The sequence below is a fragment of the Panthera onca genome, chromosome B2 (assembly GCF_046562875.1).
Source record: "Panthera onca isolate mPanOnc1 chromosome B2, mPanOnc1 haplotype 2, whole genome shotgun sequence".
Lineage (NCBI taxonomy): Eukaryota > Metazoa > Chordata > Mammalia > Carnivora > Felidae > Panthera > Panthera onca.
This window is the reverse complement of record NC_138343.1, coordinates 150,262,814-150,278,472: the sequence shown is the minus strand read 5'-3', so window position 1 is coordinate 150,278,472 and position 15,659 is coordinate 150,262,814. Positions and strand designations below refer to the sequence as shown.

The following is a 15,659-nucleotide window of genomic DNA, read 5'->3' as shown; positions in this document are numbered from 1 at the left end:
GTATTTATTTGTATTATTGTCTCATCTTATATAATGCAACACACTCTGCCCTAACCTGTTTCCAAAGAATCCAGTTAAAATGTATTTCCACGTTCATCAAGGTGCTCAAATTTACCCACAGATTTTGGACGGGTGGCAGGAAAGCGAGGAGGAAAGGGAATATTCGTTATAGGAATTATTTTTAACCTGCGTTTAGTTATAAATGACAAACAGAGTGATTTCTAAAACTGGATGAATTTAATGTGTTTCTTCTTTTAAGTTAAAACATACCCAGCTAAAGATTAATTATAATAACACATATTAAAACTATCTTCTTCCAGGCACCTGGGTGGTTCAGACGGTTGAGCGTCCGACTCTTGAGTCTGGCTCAAGTCATGATCCCAGGGTCACGGGATCGAGCCCCGCATCGGGCTCTGTGCTGGTCATGGAGCCCGCTTGGGATTCTCTCTCCCTCTCTCCCTCTCTCCCTGCCCCTCCCCTGCTCACACATGCTCAGTCTCTTTCTCTCTCTCTCTCTCTCTCTCTCAAACAACAACAACAACAACAAACCTATTTTCTTCTTCCAAAGCCTCAATGAAGCCACGGCACAGAAAGCCTGTCCTTCTGGAGAACGGCACCCCTGACGTGGGTGCTGGCCGGGCGAAGTCGGTCAGGCAGGTGAGGCAGGGCCCAGCTGTCCCGGCCGCAGCGGTGGCTTTCTGGATGTAGCTGGGCCCGTCTCTGTCCTGAGACCCCGCGGTGAGGCCGCAGCCCCAGCACGCAGCTCCGAGGACGCGGTGTTGTGCGCACCTGCTTCCACCTCCTTCCGGCCTCAGCCCCACAGACCTGCACGCGGCCCTCCGTGCAGCGCGGGGACCTCGCCGCCTTCCGGGCACCTGGGCGGACGTGTGCCAGCCTCTCCGCGCCTTCTCTCCAGACGATGTCCGTGCAGCTTCAATCAGCAATTCGTGCCGCTTCCTCGATGGGAGATGATCACGCGTGGTTGTGCACCTGCCGCCCTGCAGTCCCACTTTTATGACTCGTGTGTGTTTCTCCAGGTCGCCGCTCTGGCAGGGGCTCCCACGCCCGAGGGAAGGGGCCCGAGGCGCCGGAGACGGACCGCCCGCTTTCAGCGGAACCCCGGCAGGACACAGTTCTCCGCACACGTGTGCTGGAACTCACTTTTCGCCGCCGTCGTCTGGGAGTGCAGAGGCTCGGATGCCCCAGGGAGCGCGGACCCGGTGTGCGCCGACGCCCCCCTGCAAGGCCCACGGAGGTCTCGGAGTCTGCAGGGAGCATGCGTGGGCGGACGCGCAGGCGGGGGAGGGCGGGCTCGGCCGGGACGAGCAGGGCGCCGGGTGGGGAGCGCCCCTGGCCCGCAGCCCGTCCTCCGCCTCACAGCCACGCTGCCCAGCAGGGAGGGCTGCGTCCACGTACCCGGAGGGACGGCTTTCAGCTCCAAACCACAGAAGCCCGCCGAGCGTCAGCCGGACGCGAAGATTTGTCCTGGCGACAGGGAATCCAGAAGTCAGGAGCCGGGGTGAAACCCCAGCCGTGGCTCCTTCCGGCTTCCCGCCCCTCTGCCCGGTGCCCCGCTTCGTCCTCACAGCTGACCGTCCGGGGCGGCGAGAGGGGAGAGTGAGGGCGACGGCCAGCGTGGTCGAGTTCATCCCTGGGAAGCCACAGCTGTCTAGCAAGTCGTGTCATAGCCCTAGTGTAAGAGAAGCTGGCAGACTTGGTTCATGGAACTTGACCTTTTAAACCTGGGCACCGGGGGGCGCCTGGGTGGCTTAGTCGGTTGAGCCGCTGACTTCGGCTCAGGTCATGATCTCGCGGTCCATAAGTTCGAGCCCTGCGTCGGGCTCTGTGCTGACCGCTCAGAGCCTGGAGCCTGTTTCAGATTCTGTGTCTCCCTCTCTCTGACCCTCCCCGTTCATGCTCTGTCTCTCTCTGTCTCTCAAAAATAAATAAACGTTAAAAAAAAAATTAAAAAAATAAATAAATAAACCTGGGCACCGGGATGAGCCTCAGAGAAACAGGCCTGATCGGGAAAGAGTAAGATCGCGTGTTCTTGTTCTGAGCCCCCCAGGGTCTGCGCGGATCGTGCCCACGGCGGCCGCAGGCCAGCCCCCCTCTGGGACTTCTGGCTCCTCTGCCGGTCCAGGGCCCCGGCTCACGAGGCGTCCGGCACCATGGACACTGCTGATTCTAAAAGTCCCCTTCCTTGGACCCACCTTCCTGACTTTCTTGACATTCTTTGGTTTCACGTTTTCAGCCCCCACAGAAGCCTTGTGTTTCCCTCCCTCCCTGTGATGTCGGGGTTTCTCCAGGTTCTGGCGTGTCCGAGGTTGATCGTTGACCTACAGACGGTTCTCTTCCTGACCCAGACCTTCACGCTCAGTCCAGAACCACACGTGCAGCTGGATGTCTGATTCTTCACTTAGAAGTCGCGACACAAAGGACATCACGTCTTCCACCCCAGGACCAAACCAACTTTTCTGTTAGTATTTCCTTCAAATGGCCGTCGGCCCATCCGTTAGGCAATGCAAGCCAGGGACAGAGGGGCCGCCTGTCCACCTCCCGACTCCAGGGGGCCTCCTCTCACCCCCATGAGGATCCACGGAACCACCACGGTGGCCTGCAAGGCATGGGTGTCCCCACGCCCCTCCACAGCCACACACCCGTCTCCCTGCCGACCCGGGCAGTGTCTGCTGCCCCTGTGTGTGCCCTGAGCTGGGCTTCTGTTGCCCGGCTCTCGCTTGCTGCTGTGGAGCCGGTCGCTATCCGGCTTCTGGGACACCGGGGCCGGAGGGTGCAGATGTGCAGGCGCATTGTGGCTCGGACATAAATTTATTTTATTTTTAAACATTCTTATTTATGGAGAGAGCCAGAAAGAGAGAGAGAGCCAGTGGGAGTGAGGAGCAGAGGGAGAGAGCATTCCTAGCAGGTTCCATGCTCAGCACAGAGCTGGATGCAGGCTCGATCCCATGACCCTGGGTTCACGAGGAAATCAAGAGTCAGATGCGACCGAGCCACCCAGGCGCCAGATGTAAATTTCTGGCGTAAATTCAGATGTAAATTTCTAACTGCATGCTGGAATCGGCCAGATGACTCGGCTCTACCTACTGCTTGCAGAACCCAGGAGAAACCCCCTGAACAGGCCAGGGTTTCCAAGCAAGCTTAGGCATGATGCAGGGCTTATGCAGCATGCCTGTGCCCGTGCAAACCCGTTGCACACTGTGCTCGGCGCCGGCCAAGGTGTAGTCCGTGCCCGCACTCCCCTCGCAGGGCAGGAACGCAGCCACCCCATCGGAAAACACAAGTGTTTTATTCCCCTTCTGATTTATTTTTGATCCAACTCTTTGTGTTAAAAGTTAGGAGATACGTGCAGCATCCGCGGACTCTGAGCTTCACAGCGCTTCTCTGCTTGGCCCCGGGGACGGCAGAGGACCCACGTGTGCTGGGGGCCCACAAGTCCTCGTCTGTTGGCGTGTCTGGAACCTGCCTGCCCTTTGTCTGAGGTGCTGGCCACGTGCTGGCCACAAAACCAACACGTGCTTCTCAAGCTCCTCCCAAACCGGGGTCAGGGCTGCCCACCCAGTGCTTTGCGGCTCCTCCTGGGATTCTGGGCTTTTCCTGAGTCTCTGAGCGCATGAAGCCTTCAGCACGTAGTTGAAGCAGAGTGTTCTTTTAGGCACCGATATTGTCTTACCTGTGACTTTGCCGGACTTCTCCACGGAAAGCAGGTGATAAGTATTAGCGACTGTTTATTTAACAACTGCTGGCTACCAAGTAGCCAAACACAAGGAGCCCCTGCCTCCCCGAATCGCCAGCAGCACCTGCTTTCCCCGGACGCTCCGCGGGGAGCTTACGCACACAGTCCTGCACCCGGCTTGGCTTTGGGCACAGCGTTGGAATTTCATAGTGTTGGGCAGCCCTTGGCTGAGTTCCAAGTTGCCCAATATGTTTCATTTGTTCTGAATCCACCAAGAATGAGAAATCTGCACCCCGGTCCCCGGTGGCTCCTGGGACCTGCAGGGACCGGAGAGGAAGAAGCACACAGACACGTCAGGGGCCAGGATCTCGCCTCATGGCGGTGAGTCCCCTCGGTGGGTGTCACGATCCTCCTTGTAGGAGACAAAGTTAATTTTACATACCACCTATTCTGAGCAAACACTCGATAGGAAAGCAATAAAAGTATAATAAGTACACGTGTGGACATCGGTGGGACGGGTGTCAACACCGGCACACGTTTTCTTGAGTCACCGTGCCCAACAGTGGGGTCTGCGGCCTGTCGGTGTTGTTCTATAGATTTGTTTTTAAATCCCCTTCCCTTGTTCTTAAAGATACATCGATTTCTATCTCTTACAACAAGGCTTCTTCCTGGAAATAGAGCCCAGTCATACCAGCAGTCGCCAGGGCCTTTGGACCCACCTGCTGTCTGCTCCCGAAAGGCCGAGTTACTTTGTCCCCGTGTTACGTGTCTGAGGACCGAGGCCTCGGGTCGGAAAACTCCCCAAGACAGAACCGCAGCCATGGTGCTGGGATCTCAGTCTTGGCAGTCTGACCACAGGCACGGCTCTTTCTCCTAGGAGGCTCTGCCCACACGGCCCAGCTCTTTTGTAGCCCCAGGAGAGTCTTTGCTGAAGGGCAGGTCACATAGTTTTCCGAGTCTGCAATGCAGCGATTACCTAGGGTCGAGATGAAGGGTTCTGGAAGAGAGGCAGCTGGGATCTCTTGGTCAATTCCCAAATATTTCTATAGCTACGGTATATTTATTAAGGCCCACGGCGATGGTCAAAATTCCAGCTAGGGGTGTGGAGAACTCGGCGTGACCCCGGTCCCTCGCTACCGCCTTAGTTCAGCGGGAGCCGCTCTAGGGCTGTGCGTCATCGCCAGAGAGGGGATGGAGAGGCCCACGTGTCGTGTTACTTTCTGTGGGCCACCTAGAGCTCTGGGGGTGGGGCCGGCTGGGAACCCCAGCCGCCCGCCGGCCAGTCCGTGCGTTAATGCAGCTGCGGGGACAGGCGCTCATGCACAAAGCTCACGGCGGGGTGTGATTTCACCACCGCTTTAAGGTCGCCCCTGAAAATCTGGTTTTCATCATTTCTCAAGTGCGCGCTTTTAAATAAAAAGCCATTTAGCGTCAGGTGCCTCTGTTGGTCTCCGTTACATGCAGTGGGTCTGTTCAGAGGAGGTGCTGAGGGAAGCCAGGTGTCCTGTGCTTGCAATCAACCCGGGGAACCCCAAATAGTGTTCTTCTCGGCAGGAAGGCCGGGGGTTCTGGGGGCTCACAGTCCCCCCTCCAGATGGGCCCCAGCTCTTCCCTCCACTCCAGTCAGGGTTCCCTGGTCAAGACATCCCCCAGCTCTCCGCAGGGACCCCTTCAAACACCTGCAGTTCTCTTCAAACTGTAGACACGTCCCCTCGTCTCTTATCCTGTGAGAAGGACGTCACTCATGTGTGACCAGAAGGCCGTGGCTGTTTGACGGGCCGTCTGCAAATGCCTGACAGCACACGACCTTCCCCACACGCTCACTTCCCCATTTTCCTTTGTTTTTTAAGGTTTTTAAGCTGCCGTGTAGCCTAGACATAAAATTCACCTAGGTGGGGTGTGTGGCTCGCTGAATATTTACTTACCCACGTGACTGACACCCAGGCCACCGTGTAGAGTGTTCCAGCTCCAGAAAGTCCCTCATCACATTCCTGGTCAGCACCCTCTCCTCACACCCAGACGTGACCACGGTTACAGCCACCCACTAGCCTTGTCTTTTCTGCTGCTTCTTATAAGTGGACTAAGTCAGCACGTTTGCGATCAGTGGTCCAGATGCGTCCGCTGAACACGGTGTGTGTGTGTCGCCCTGTTGTCACTTTAATTAGCTTCTTATCGGTCTTGCTATCCTGTCATGTGGATGTGCCACATTTTCCATTGTCCTGTTTAATGGCATCGGGCCTACTTTTAGTTTGGGAATCCTATGAATAAAGCCGAGATAAATATAAGCACGATTTTGATGGAGAGATGCTCTGGGCTTTCTTGTTTTTGTTTTGTTTTTTTTTTTGTTGTTTTTTTTTTTTGGATTGTGTTGATTTTCTATCATTGTGTGACAAATTCCTACAGACATGGTAGGTATTTATGATCTCATAGTTGCTGTAGTCACAAGTCAGGCTCTGCCCAGCTGGGTCCTCTGCTCAGCGGGTCCCAGAGCCGTGGGCAAGGTGCCAGCAGGCCATGACCTTTCTGGAGCTGAGAGTGTCCCAGGTTGCACGGTGGTTGTCACGCAGGTCCTAGAAGTTGTGGGACAGGCCCTCAGACGCTACCTGGAACCCCTGCCATGTGGCCCTCACCTCAGCTGGACGAAGTCGCGGAAGTATCCTGACTGTGCGTGACGTCTACCTGTGCTGTAGATGATCAGTCCGAGGCGGTGACATCTGTCACCTCTGCCAAAAGACACAGTAGGAGGCAAGTCACAAGCTCAGGGCACTTGAGGAGAGAGTCAGCGCCAGGAGGTAGGAGGTGACATTGGGTCACCTCGGTGTCCGCCCGCCTCACATGTGTATGCGCTCCTGCAGTTGAAATGGTAGAGTCAGCATGTCTGCCTACGTCTTGCTTCAGTGACCCTGACGGCAGCCAAGTGCGTGCACTGACTTTCTTTCCAGGTGTGTCAGAGTGGAGGGCTTCCCCAGCGCAGGGGTCGATAGCTTGGGTGGTGTTGTTTTTATTAAAATTTTTTTAAAAATTAATTTATTTTTTAAGAGGGAGCACGGGAGAGGCAGAGAGAATGAGAGAGAGAGAATCCCAAGCAGTCTCCATCCACGCTGTCGGCACAGAGCCCAGTGCAGGGCTCAAATCCGTGCACTGTGAGGCCATGACCTGAACTGAAATCTAGAGTCACCCGGGTGCCCCTTGTTGTTTTTAATTTGCTCCTGTAGTGGATGAGTTAGAGTGTCCCTGACGACCTTGAACATGGTTCCAGACTCTTATCAGCCACTTGGATGTGTTTTTCAAGGTACCCGCTCCATTCTGTCTCATTTCTGAAGTGCCCACAATGCTGGAGGAAAGTGATATTCTACACATATGTGTGATGCCTGGAAATTCCCCGTAAGTGGTGGAAAATGGGTTGTTTCAATCAGTCAACCCTTATACTGGCGAATATATAAAATGCTAAAACTATTCTAGGGTACTATCCCTGGGGACATGACTGAATACAGAGAAAACAGAAATAGTGTAAAATAAATGATTGGCATTTACAAGTAAATTTAGTAAGATTAAACACCACAAAGTCAACATATGGAATAAATCGCATTTGTATACACCAACAACAGTGAAAACACAGATAGATACAAAAAGAGAAATTAAATTTAGATGTTGATAATATTTACGAAACAATAAAAAACTTCAGCAGGAAAAAGTCTAGGGAAGATGTACAACACACACACACACACACACACACACACACACACCATCACTGACAGAAATTAAAAAATACAACACGGTGGGATGTGTCAGGGTCGTGATCTGAAGATTGAACACAATCCCAGTCAACATACAGACTCTATTTCTGTGAAAACAGATGATATTAAAACGCACGTGGAAATGCAAAGGGAGGCAACCTTGACCAAGGGAAACCAGAAAGGACTCCTGCTGCTTGCTACCGAGACTTATTGCAAATGTACGACCATTAAAGCAGCATGGTGTTGCACGAGAAGAGACCAGAGCAAGCATAGAGTCATGCCCGTGCATGCTCGTGTGCTGGTTTATTAAAAAAGGCAAAGCGTAGGTCATCTGCTGACACACAGGGAAAATACATAATTTGACCCTTATCCGAATCCTCTCCCAACTGCAATTTCTGGTTGATCGTCCATCTACGGCTTAGAAGAACATCTCTGTGAACTTGAGGTAGGCAGGGTTTTTTCAAGCAGACCTACAAAATATTAACGATAAATGGGAAAATGATACCCTGGTTTATATAAGAATTACTGGCTTCGTTCATCAGAGAAAACCCACCCTAAGAGGGTTAAAAAGGTAAGTCTCAGAAGATGTTTGTCTCCCACCAACCGATCGGGAACTGGTGTGGGGGTTGTAGGAAAACTACCAATCATACGAGATAGAAAATGCAGGGTGAAAGTGGGCGAGTTCTCCGGTCACCCCAATAAACAGGTGAAAACGTGTCTGTGTCCTCGATGGTCACCAGGGACAGGCACGCCGAACCCATAATGAGGTGGTGATGGGTGGTGCCATCACGGCGGGGCTGGGGCCCAGGACCCCATTGCAAGGCTTGTGGGGAGCAGGCACCTCTCTTCTGGAAGACAGTCTGGTGTTTCCTACTAAATGTCCATGCTGCACCCCAAGACCAGCGAGGTCACTTTCAGGGGAACACCTGTCTTAGGACAGGGACCCCCAGAAGCCCCTCCTTGTCCAAGAATTCAATTTAAACTCATTTACTTAAATGGTGTTTCCAAGATATTGTGCATGGACACTATCATCACATGGTATGGTAAGTATATGTCGATAAAAATAACTCAAAATTTAAAAAATTGGGGCGCCTGCATGGCTCAGTTGGTGAGGTTTCCGACTCTTGATCTCGGCTCAGGTCTTAATCTCAGGGATATGAGTTCAAGCCCTGTGTTGGGCTCCACACTGGGCATGAAGCCTACTTTAAAAAAAAAGATTAGAAACTAATTAAAAATAAATGGCAAGTGTCCCGAGAGAAGCTGGTAACCGATGGGATAAGATGGAAAATGCCAGGCAAGGACAGGATTTCAGGATGACACCTGGCCTCAGCCTGGCGAATCAATGCTTGGAGACACTTGTTGCCTCCTGGAATCCATGCGGCCTTGGCTGTGCGTGTGAAAGCCGGTGACACTGATGCCAAAGGGCACGCTTTGCCCCTGCGTTCTGGAAACACAGCCCACAGAGAAAAATTGACCGGCAGAAGCAAGGACGAGCCCTGTCTGAAAATCATCGTCATCACCGCGACCCCTTCTAGGTCACTCAGCCAGAGCAGTCTTTCCTACGGGGGCTTAATGCCACGCAGGACCTGAAAACGAGGTCCAAGTCGTGACGGTACTGAACACGTTCCCCAGTGTGGGACCGCTCGCCCGTACTGCTCAGGCTCAAACACGCCTTCTGAATTTGTCCCTTCGTTTCCAGTTCCCACCCCTTTGAGATCCGTGGGGGACTCACGGAGACTGGAACCCCTGCATTTTTCTCATTCATCTAAAACTACCTGAAATTCGCGGGTGGGCCGGTGGGCACTTACTCCACTGAGAACGTTCAAAATGATCCCAGACGCTAACCCAGACCTTGCTGCCTGGAGACTACAAGGAAATGGGAACCACCTCTAACCCCCACCACACCGCCTCCACGCACAACAAAAAGATGCTGCTGATTTTCGAAAATTACGTTAGGCGGGTGGTGAGAACTGAGAATTTGATGGGCTGTAGTGTAACTATTTTAAGCCCCTTTGCCTGTTTTATGTGCAGTGGAGTGATTCAGATGGGAAAGTATTGAATTTTGGCAAATGGGATGTGGGGCAGGCATGGCTTGCGGGAGGGGCCACATCAGGCTGTAGACTCTGTGGCCCAGCGTCTAACGTTAACCCTCTGCCTTCCGCCGGCGACACGGGCCCTTGTCAAGTGCTGGTCTTTGTGACTCTCTGGGAAGGACTCTTTCCTTCTCTGCTCTGAATCTTTTTTTTTTTTTTCTTTCTCTCAGTCTTTACATAAGAAACTTGGTGACTTTTCTCGATTTCTGTGGGTTGGGGGGGGAAAGAACAGATCTAAGTGAAGTCATTGTGGGAACAATACCATTTTGGCTGTGTTTACGCCAAGCAAGTGATTCCTGGTGCTGCTTTCTGTGGTCTGATCTTTTCGTTCTGTGGTAAAAGCATCTTACAAAATGGAGCAGGAACTTTCTGAGTCAACGGACAAGTGAGATTCAGATTATTAGAGCGTCAAGCCGTTTGCGTCTCTGAACGCCAGTCTCTTGCAACTAATCCAACAACTATAAAGACTAGTTACCTTTTTTGAATTACTGAAGTATTTTTTCTTTTTTAAAAATTGAAGCGTAATCAACACGCAGTGTTATGTTAGTAGACACATAGTGTACAATATAGTGATTCAGCGTTCGGCCCATCACTCAGCGCCCGTCACGACCAGGGCAGTCACCCCACATTGTTACGATACTACTGACGGTGCCCCCTGGTTTGTCATCCCTGTGACTTACTTATTTTATCACTGGAAGTTCATACCCTCTTAATCTATTCCCTTTATCTACATTACCCCTTTCTCCACCCACCTCCCCTCTGCAAAATGCCAGTTTGTTCTGTTTTCAAGAGTCTATTTTTTGTTTGTTTGTTCATTTATTTGTTTTGTTTTTAAATTCCATGTATGAGTAAGTCACACAGTTTGTCTTTCTCTGTCTGACTTATGTCGGTTAGCCTAATGCCTTTTGGGCTCATCCATGTTGTCACAAATGGCAAGCTTTCATTCTTTGTTATCTCTCTGTCATATTCCATTATATATATAGACCACATCTTTATCCATTCGTCAGTCAATGAACACTCGGGATCTCTCCGTAGTTTGGCTATTGTAAAAAATGCTGCTATAATCATTGGGGTGCATGTTCGTCTTCAAATCAGCATTTTTGTATTCTTTAGATAAATACTTAGTAGTACAGTTGTGGGTCATCAGGTAGTTCCATTTGTGACTTTCTGAGGAACCTCCACACCGTTCTCCAGACCGGCTGCACCAGTTTGCATTCCCACCAACAGTGCCGGAGGGTTCCTCTTTCTCCGAATCCTTGCCAACACCTGTTGTTTTCTTGCGTTGTTAATTTTAGCCATTCTGACAGGCGTGAGGTGGTATCTCATTGTGGTTTTCATTTGTATTTCCCTGATGATGAGTAATGTTGAGCATCTTTTCATGTGTCTAAAGTAGGGGAGATATTTTGACATTATTTTTAATTTAACAAAACACAACATAGATTCGTGCTTTAGAGTTTACAAAGCATTCTCTCTTTTTGTGTATTTGTGTTTGTATTTCCCTGATGATGAGTGAGGCTGAGCATCTTTCCATGTGTCTGTTGGCCATCTGGATGTTTTCTTTGGAATAGTGTCTATTCATGTCTTCTGCTCATTTCTTAACTATGTTGTTTATTTTTTGGGTGTGGGTTTGATAAGTTCTCTATAGATTTTGGATACTAACACTTTATCTGATATGCCATTTGTAAATATCTTTCATTGGTTGCCTTTAGTTTTGCTGATTGTTTCCTTCACTGTGCAGAAGCTTTTTATCTTGATGAGGTCCCAATAGTCCATGTTTGCTTTAGTTTCCCTTGCCTCCGGAGACAAGCCTAGTAAGAAGTTGCTCTGGCTAAGGTCAAAGAGGTGGCTGCCTGTGTTCTCCTCTAGGATTTTGATGGTTTTGTGTCTCACATTTAGGCCTTTCATCCATTCTGAGTTTATTTTTGTGTATGGTGTAAGAGAGTGGTCCAGGTTCATTTTAAAATTTTTGCTAACATTTATTTATTTTTGAGAGAGAGAGTGAGACAGAGCATGAGCAGGGGAGGGTCAGAGAGAGGGAGACACAGAATTGGAAGCAGGCTCCAGGCTTTGAGCTGTCAGCACAGAGCCCGACACGGGGCTCAAACCACGAACCATAAGAACATGACCTGAGCCTAAGTCGGACACCAGACTGACTGAGCCACCCAGGTGCTCCTCAGGTCCATTTGTCTGCATGTCGCTGTCCAGTTTTCCCAGCACCATTTGTTGAAGAGACATCTTCCATTGGATATTGGATTTTTCCATTGGATATTCTTTCCTGCTTTGTCAAAGATTAGTTGGCCATGTATTCAATGGTCCATTTCTGGGTTTGCTATTCTGTTCCTTCGATCTATGTGTCTGTTTCTATGAAAGTACCATACTGTCTTGATGACTATAGCTTTGTAATATAGATTGAGGTCCAGAATCATGATGCCTCCAGTTTCATTTTTCTTTTTTAGGATTGCTTTAGCTATTTGGGTTCTTTTGTGGCTCAATACAAATTTTAGGATTGGAATATTACTTAGCCATTCAAAAGAACGAAATCTTGCCATTTGCAAGCACATGGATAGAGCTAGAATGTATTATGCTAAATGAAATCAGTCAATTAGAGAAAGGCAAATATATGATTTCACTCTTATGTGGAATTTAAGAAACAAAACAGATGAACACATGGGAAGGGAGGAAGGGAAGAGAGGGAAATAAACAACAAGAAACTCTTAATGACAGAGAACGAATGGAGGGTTAATGGAGGGAGGAGCATGGGGGACGGGCTAAATGGGTGACGGGGATTAAGGAGGGCACTTGTTGGGATGAGCACTGGGTGTTATGTGTAAGTGATGAATCACTGAATTCTACTCCTGAATCCAATATTGTACTGTATGTTACCTAATTAAAATTTAAATAAATAAAATAAAAAAAAAATAAATAAATGCCTTGCTGTGGGTCACACAGAGTGATTCTCAAATCCAGCTTATCAGATCCTGTATCTGACATTCTGGCTCTACCTTGCAATGCCTCCAGAGAATTATAATATGTCATATATTCTTTTGGCAACAGATTCTCCATTAACGTCATTTGGAGACATACTTTTGTGAACATATTCATTCATTTCTTTGCTCATTCATTCATATATTCACATAGCAAACAGTAGTTAAGCACTACAGACTTTTACGCTGACATTCTGAAAAATACAGACATTATCAGTCCTAATCACATATGAATATGTGGGCATTTATTCGATGATATTAAATTATGTTATTTTCTATAAATTTATTCAAATTTAAAATAAAATATTAAGGCGTTAAACAACATATTGTGAAATTGAAGATATAGAACAGAGTCATTCATGTACGTAGTAGTATGCACCCAAGTAAATATTATTGGATAAATATCAATTATCTTTGCTTAAAAAAACCCTGGCAACTTTGTAACAGCATTACACCTGCTGATGCTTAACACTGGCCTGACACCCCCCGTCTGTTCTCCTTTACTGGCAGTCTCCCCATGCACATAATCAGGTAAAATACAGACATTTAAGAGGCAATCCTAAATTATTTCCAGATTCTTGGGTACCAAACTAAAGCTTTCAGATAATTGAAATGGTGATAAAGTGATAGATATTTTAAATATTAGTTATTTCTTCCATTACATGCCCTAGAGATAATGCAACTATACATTTTTCTTTTTTCTTTTCTAAACAGCATAAACATATAAATATATTGGGGACTTCCTGAGTAATAAATAGCTCCTGCTGTTGAAAACACCTAAATGCAGAGAGTTTATGTGAGTTTTAGTGTCTGAGAAATTCTGAGAAATTTATTGCTGACTGAAACAAGTAAAAAGTAAACAGAAGATTTGTTTTTGCAATTTAGCTACCCTGTGCTGAGGTTGTATAAGAAAGAGTTATGTACATTTTGGAAACAAAAACTGACATGGAATAATTGAGTAAAAGTATAATGAAAAAAAATATCTGGAAGATATTATGCAGTAAAACATGTTAGTCGTAAAAAATGATAGAGCCTACAATTTTTATAGACATCCTGGAAAGAGTACGAGTTGAAGTCTTTCTGTTCCCTGAAATGTTTATATTTGCTAAATGTGTTTTACACAAATGAGTCTTCAGCTAAGTGACCATTACCCAGTTTAAATAATGGAGCCACAATTTAGAAAAGTGTGAAATGGGGAGAGTGGCTGGCCATGAGAGGAAGGTTTGGAAAAGTCAAGTGGAAGGAATTTTAGAGGGGGGTAATGAGCGGGTTAAAGTAGATTTATATGAAAAAATATTGCCTAGAGCATAACCACAAGCACATAAGCATTACTCTTTAAGGCTGTGAGTTCAGCCAAGAATAAAGATGTAAAAAAAGAAATGAAAATTCTAGCCCCAAGTATATGAGTTTTCTTTTCCAAAAAAAGATCAAATATTCTTTGAAGCCAACATTGAAAATCATTACTACCATCAAATAATGTGAGTCTTTATATATTATTATTCACCTTAAACAATAAAGGAATTCTTAGAGCTGAAAAGTTAGGATGGGTAATCAAGATGCTGCAAGAGAAAGTATTATTTTCAAAATGTGCTGGAACCTCTTTGTTCAAGAATAGTCTAGAAATACTTTTCTATCAGGATTTGAACAATGAGGTTCAGAGGAATTAACACTAAAATGTGTAACTTTTATTTTTCTCTTTTTCATCAGCACCCTCCACTCCATTTCAAGCTTCTGAGGAAGGCTCTGAGCCTGAGACCCTATTCAGTGACTTCTCACTGACTTTCCATGTTTCAAAACCGAACAGTCTTCAAATGGGTAAGAAAACAATTCCAGGTTATTTTGATATTTGTTTAAAAATTATTTAGGGGCGCCTGGGTGGCGCAGTCGGTTAAGCGTCCGACTTCAGCCAGGTCACGATCTCACGGTCCGTGAGTTCGAGCCCCGCGTCGGGCTCTGGGCTGATGGCTCGGAGCCTGGAGCCTGTTTCCGATTCTGTGTCTCCCTCTCTCTCTGTCCCTCCCCCGTTCATGCTCTGTCTCTCTCTGTCCCAAAAATAAAAAAAAAAAAAAAAAAAAAAAAAATTATTTAAAGTTTGAAACATTTAAAAATAATGTTTCTCTACAATCTCTTTCACAGGTAGAAGCAGAGGGAATACTTTCTAACTCACTGTTGTAGGCCAGTTTTACCCTACTACCAAAGCCACACAAAGACGTTATAAGGAGAGACAACTACAGACCAATATTTCTCATGAATACAGGTTTAAAATCTCTCAGCAAAATGTTAGTCAATCGAATCCAACAATGTATAAAAAAACATACATCATGATCAAGTGGGATTTATCCAAGATACACAAGGCTGGGTCAACATTTGAAACCAATTAATGTAATCCATCACATCAACAGACTAAAGAAGAAAAATCATATGATCAAATCAACAGAGGCAGAAAAAGCATTTGACAAAATCCGACATCCATTTATAATAAAAAGCTTTCTGTAAACTTGAAATAGAGAGGGATATCCTCAACCTGATAAAGAATTATCTACAAAAACCTACAGCCAACATCCTACTTAACAACGAGAAACATAAAGCTTCCCCACTAAGATCAGGTATGAGACAAGGATGGGAAAGAAAAAAAAAACTGTATTTATAGATGACAGTACTGGTATGTAGAAAATCTGAAGGAACTGACCCCTCCCCCCCAAAAAAACCTCTTGAAACTAATATGCAGCTATAACAAGTTTGTAAGACACAAGAGTAATATATAAAAATCATTTGCCAACAATGAACAAATGGAATTTGAAATTTAAAAAAATATCATTTACATTAGCACCCCCTCAAAATGAAATACTTAGGTATGAAACTAACAAATTATGTATAAGATCTAAATGAGAACAACTACAAATGTCTAATAAGAAAACAAAAAACAAATAAATTAATGGAGAGCTATTCCATGTTCATGGATAGGAATGCTCACTATGGTCAAGATGGCAGGCTTTCTCAAATTGATCCATAGACTCCATGCAATCCCAGTAAAAACTTTAGCAAGTTATTTTGTGGATATTGAAAACTGATTCTGAAGTGTATATGGACAGGCATAAGACCCACAATGGCCAGCACAATATTGAAGGAGAACAAAGTTGAGAGACTGGTG

The 15,659-nt window shown here is 47.0% G+C and overlaps 1 long non-coding RNA gene across 1 annotated transcript; it reads left to right on the top strand.

The window, feature by feature from the left end:
- The first annotated feature begins 6,189 nt into the window (after positions 1 to 6,189).
- On the top strand, positions 6,190 to 15,179 carry LOC132666516 (uncharacterized). Its single transcript, XR_009604704.2, has 3 exons — positions 6,190 to 6,636; positions 14,216 to 14,323; positions 14,645 to 15,179. It is a non-coding gene; the product is annotated as an uncharacterized LOC132666516 (long non-coding RNA).
- The last annotated feature ends 480 nt before the right edge of the window (positions 15,180 to 15,659 follow it).